The following is a 6,000-nucleotide window of genomic DNA, read 5'->3' on the forward strand; positions in this document are numbered from 1 at the left end:
AGCCAACAGAGGCAGGAGAGCACAAGGGTATAAGAATGGCCTGTAGATCACTGTGGCTGATGCGTGTGAGCTGCCAATGGAAGGTTTAAGGTAGAAAAGGAGGACACTATACAGCACTTTGAGCATGAGACTTGGAACATGCACGGACAGTGCAGTAATGCATTTCTCTACCATCTGCCTGAGACAGAACCTGGCTGAGAACAGACATGTTGTAAACATGTGTGTTTGTGGAATAGATGAATAATTATGCTGTGGTTCCACTGATGACAGAAATTATGGTATCAGAGGCAGTATATTGTTGAAGAGCATAGGTTTTGGTTTAATTCCTAGCTTTGCCAATGACAAGCTATGCAACCTGGGAAGTTTTTTTAACCTCTCTGGACCTTATTTTCTTTCTTTTTTAAAATTAAATTTATCTTTATTGTTAAAAGTATTACACATGTTCCCTCCCCCCACTTTCTTCCCCCACTGACCCGCTCGACCCCACACCTGCCCCTCCCAGGCCTTCACCATTCTATTGTCTGTGTCCATGGGCTATGGACCTCAGTTTTCTTGCCTCTGAAATGAAGATGACAATAGTATCTACCTCATATGTTTGTTATGGTGATCAAATTAAGTAAGTTAGTAAATACAAAACACTAACAATTTACAATAGTTTCATAGTCAGCACTATATTACTTAATCATTTGTATTATTATAACTATTACTGGCTTTCTATGCTGTCAAAATAGGGTAAAACCTGTCTTCTCAAAAATGTCTTTTACTACATGCCCTACGTCTGAAATTCGTCCATTAGGCTTTCTTTAAAAATTCAAAGGTCTTAACTAAAATACATATGCAATTAGAAAGCCAGCTGTAGGTATATTAGTCATTAACACATTTTCAAAAATTCAGTTAGCTAATAGCGTCCAGAGGAAATGAGCCAAGTCAAGAGAATTAATAATAGTACAGCTAAATAAGCCACTTATCTAGAGGGAAAGAGACTTATGGAAAATACAGCTGCCCAGACTCTAGCAGTGTTTTCCAAACTTTATGTTCTGGGAAGGCTCTTAAGAGGTTCCATTAATGTTTTATGACATTTCATTTAAAAATAATGTAAGCTATTAAAAATATGTCCTGAAAAATAACATAAACACAGTACCAAATATTAAAAAATTGGAAATTACCCATATGATATCATTTGCTATCAAATTAATGCACTTTTGTGTAGACCTTATAGTACAGCTTCTTCTGAATCTACTATTGAATTGAAAAATTTCTTAGATTGTAAGGTACATTGGGAAGTAGTTCCAAATGGTGTCTCTTTTAAAACAAATCTTTTTTAATCAATTTTTTTGATATTTTGTAACTAAAACAAAATACAGAAATCCACTGGATAATAAGGTTTATAGAAGAATGCCAGTGTTTTCCATACCTCCCCATTTAAAACATCATTGTTCTGACTTACAACTGAATCTGATTTTTTTCTCTCTCTCCTTCAATTCAGCAATGTGAGTATGGATTTGGCTTGTCCCCAAGGCCTGCTGTGCTCTGAAGCACCCAATTTTAGGGAGCCTTCACCAGTGCCTGAGATTTATGAGCCTGAAGAAAACTAAGCATCCTTGCAAATGTCATCTGCTGAGACACTCCACACGAGACTGTCTCTCCTCTTCCTTCCTCCATCGGTCTGCTTATTCAGAATAGCTCTGACCCTTCCATCAGTCCCAGAGAAATACTACCCACTTCTGTAGAGAACAGTACAGGGAAGAAGAAGAAAGCCCAGGTCAAAAAACAGAAGATCAGAACCACCTTCTCACAGACCCAGCTCTGTGTATGCCCTGAGAGATTTCAGAGACAGAAATGTCTCAGCCGCCAGCAGATGCAAGAACTTTCCAACATCCTGAACCTTAGCTACAAGCAGATTAAGACCTGGTTCCAGAGCAGAGAATGAAATGCAAGAGGCGGCAGAAATACAACTGGCCAAAGAATAGCAACCGTGTGACTTAGACGAGCTCAGCAACCACAGAGTACCTGGGCCTCTCTTCCTGTCACCAGGGAGGCCTGGGGAACCTTTTGGAAACCTTTCACGGTGGAGCAACCCGGCCTGCAGTAACCTAACCGGGAGCCACCATTCCTGGAATAGCCCTTCCTGGACCTACCACTCTTGGAGGAGTAAGACCTGGTGCCCCCACGACTGGAATAGCCAGGCTCAGAACAACCAGGCCTGGAACAATCAGTTCTGTAGTTATGGAGGGGGATCCCTGCAGCCCCAGATCCAGTTCCAGCAAAATCCTGTCCGTGATTTGGAGCCACCTTGGATACAATACTGCAAACTCCTAAGTATTGTAGTACATGGCAAGCCATGGATTTATTCCCAGATTACTCCATGAACATACAGCCAGACTCCACGGACATACAGCCATGACCATGGTGTGACGATGGGTTTATTATTCAATCTCGGTTTGGGCAGTGGCTGTATTACCTCTCCTAGGATTTTTCTATCTATCTCTGCCTTGACATGCTGCCTCTCATTATGCCTATTGTACCAATTGGAGGGTTGGGGTTGGGGATATGACTGAAGACTAATCAAAGAGGTTTCTGTAGCCTTGCTGCTGTAGACAAATGATAAAGGATGTCTCTGGCTATAGATAATTAGATATAATACTATTCTGGATAATTCTAGATCTAGAATCTTAACTTCAAGAATAGAAAATAAGAGTACAAAGGTATGTGATAAAGGGTTATTTGCATTTTCTGGGATTGGGAAGCTTGTTAAAAGCCTCAGTTCAGGTGAATGATTGAGCTGTAACACGCTGCACTTACTTCCCCTGCCCCTGTTGCTGTTTTACTACAACCCCTAATTCATTTACTACTCAAATGTTTGTAAAAGTTGTTTTGTACTTTGCTGTATTATGATAATAATACCAGTTTGGATGGTTGGCTTATAAATTTAAATACAAATAAATAAAATATCTATTTAAAAATAAATAAATAAAACACCATTGTTATTGACTTCATGTTAGGTAAACGTCATTAATTTGTGATTATAAAACAAATGCCTATTAAAAATACCACTTTTATCACTTTCATGTGTTAAATTCTCTATGTGATGATTTCATAGGAAAAAAGAGCTCCGTTAACAAAATGTTTAAAACTCATCAGTGAGGAAAGTAGCTTTGAACTTGGAGATGGGATAATGAGAGAAGGAAACTATCTGTGATGAAGCCCGAACAATGGTCACAGGAGAGGCCTGGTGCTGCCCTGAAGCCCAAGGATGCTGACTCATAATGGGATGTAGAACAGAACAGGAGAGCAGGGTACAACGGCTGGAACATTGTGAGTTTTTGTATCTCTGAGTTTATCATTTGTGGTTTTAGCTATTTCTAAATAATTCTAGAAGGACCATGACATGTAGCATGTTGTAATTTTACTGAGGCATAAGTTTTAAAAATAATTCTGTACAAATGCATTAGTCAGAAAAATGATAAGATATTACAAGATAAAAGTTAAGGCATGAACTTGACAACTTGTCACCAGGCTGCAAGTGGGGTGTGGTTAGCAAGAAGCAACCCTAAGAAGGTGATCAATCTGTGATCAAAGCTTTCATCAGCCTCTCCATTCAGCTTTGTTCTGGACTGGTCTTGTTTGTACGCTAACTCTTTTGTATTGTGATAGAACCTCAATTTCTCTGTGAAAAAATGGCTCTGGAGTTCCTAGGAGAAATGCCTGACTCTAGGGAAGGGGCAGAAAATACATAAGGCGAACTGAGAGCATATTCTAGTGTCAGCAAGTAAAAAAGTGCTAAACAAAACAAAATGAAACACCAAAACCCACCACAATAATGGGGTGTGCCAAAGGGCCAAAGTTGCAACAATTTGGTCCACAAAAATAATAAAGTAGTATTGAATTATAGCCAAAATATAAAATAAACATCCATGAGGCCATACTGATATAAACAAACTAGAGGCCCAGTGCACAAATCTGGGGTCCCTCGACCTGGTCTCCAGGGATCAGGCCGAAACCACTCTCTGACATTCCCCGAGGGGTCCTGGATTGCAAGAGGGTGGTTCTCAGGTGATGCACCCCGGAATTAGGCTCCCTCCTCTCTGGTTCCTGGTGCATCATAGCTACTGGTTGGAGCATCTGCCTCCTGGTGGTTGTTGTGTGTCATAGCTACTGGTCAGACAGTTGGATGGTTGCTTAGGCTTTTATATATATAGATGATTAAATACATCAACAACTGGGGGGTGAAGGCCAAATCTCCAGTCCATTAAATTCCAAATAATTCATATAAATACTCTGCCCTGCAGGAAGAGGAGCATAATTCTTTACTCCTTAAGTGTGGGCTGGGCTAGTGACTTCTTTCCAAAGAGCATAGTATGAGAAAGGGGAGAAACTTGACAAACACAACCTTAGCCAGACAATCAAGGTCAACATCAGCAATAATAAGTCATGTTGATAGTATGGACCATGAAATGATGTGATGAAATGGCACTTCACCTCTGTGATCTTCCCCCTCACAACCCATAACTATCATCTAATCTTGAGAACAGTGGCAGACAAATTTCAATGAAAGGATATCTTACCAAATACCTGACTGGTATTCTTCAGAACTGTCAAGGTCATCAAGGAAAAGGTGAGTCTGAGAAACTGTCACAGCTAAGAGGAGCCTAAGGAGACAAGACAGCTAAATCTGGCACAAAAAAAGGACATTTAGTGAAAACAAAGGAAATCTGAGTAAATATGGACTTTAGTTACTAATTTTGAATCAGTCTTGGTTCACTAATTATAACAAATGTACCACACTAATGCAAGATGTTAGCAATGAGCAAAACTTTGTGTGGATTGAGCATTTACTTGCTTTTTGTTGTTGTTTTTTTAAATAAATCTAAGACTGAACAATACTCCAGTTCTGCCCTGAAATAAATTCTAAAATATAAAATCCCTTAATTAAAATAAAAAGTCCATAGAAAGAAGTGCAACCGCTAATGCTGCCGATGGAGTGCAGAGATCTAAGGAATATGGTTCTAAGTAGACAGTAGAAGTTTCATGGGTCAAATTATATCTGGGCATTCACATGAAGATCTGGGAATATATCCCTTGTGAATGTCAAGGGTTTATTGTTTTCAGTGGAGGTTCAGTAACTTTGACTTGAGTCAATACTTACCAGTTTCTCATTAACTTTCATCATGGATCCTGGCTTTTTCTACATACTACTATATCCTTTTTATGATTTGTCATGTCAGAGAGAAAAAAAACTTTTCCTCTACCCTCTTAAATTTTGTACATGAGGCACTGCAAATGAAACTGACAAAAGACAGATTAGCAAGATAAAAAACAGATTTTTATTCACAGACATAAGTGGCTTCCCAGAAAAATGTGACTAAAAATGGCAATTACAATTTGGGGCTTAGGTACCATGATAACAGGAGAAGGGGAGGGGAAAGAAGGGCACTCAAGGGAAAACAAATGACTCTTAGGAAAGATAAAGGAGCCCTTAGGAGAATAGATGGGAGATAGGAGAATGTTGTGAAATGTCTCCTTAGGTAATTTCTTATCAGAGTTACAGGTTTCTTGTTTCTGGTGATAGGAGTCCATTTTTGCTGGTTGTGAAACTTTGGGGGAAGGGATTTATGGCAGCTGAATTCTTTGGGGAGCTTTTCTTTTAGGCAGATAAAAGGAATTTAGGAAAGCAACAACAGAAAGCCTCAAAGCCCTCCTCACAGTGCTGTGTTCTGGATTCCTTGTGTAGCATGCAGAGAATGAAGGCTTCTCAAATGTCTCCAACACAACCTGTATTTCCCATGGGAAAGGAAACACCCTTCCGAGCTTTGGCAGGGTCTCTGGAGGGACCTGCAGGGTTGGAATGAATTGGGAATTAGAGATTTAGTTTAAGGCATGTCTTTCAATGTGGAGCCTTGATTAGAATTGGGTAAGGATCACGCTCCAACAGTCCAGGATTGGTGGAAAGAACAAGTAAGGTCTTCAAAATTGTAGGGCTTATACTGACTGACTGTCACT

General features: G+C 39.6%; 1 pseudogene; it reads left to right on the forward strand.

Annotated features, from left to right (window-relative positions):
* Positions 1-2,404, forward strand: part of LOC102420457 — a 145,204-nt pseudogene extending 142,800 nt beyond the window's left edge.
* The last annotated feature ends 3,596 nt before the right edge of the window (positions 2,405-6,000 follow it).

This window comes from Myotis lucifugus, unplaced genomic scaffold (assembly GCF_000147115.1).
Source record: "Myotis lucifugus unplaced genomic scaffold, Myoluc2.0 scaffold_95, whole genome shotgun sequence".
Taxonomy (NCBI): Eukaryota; Metazoa; Chordata; class Mammalia; order Chiroptera; family Vespertilionidae; genus Myotis; species Myotis lucifugus.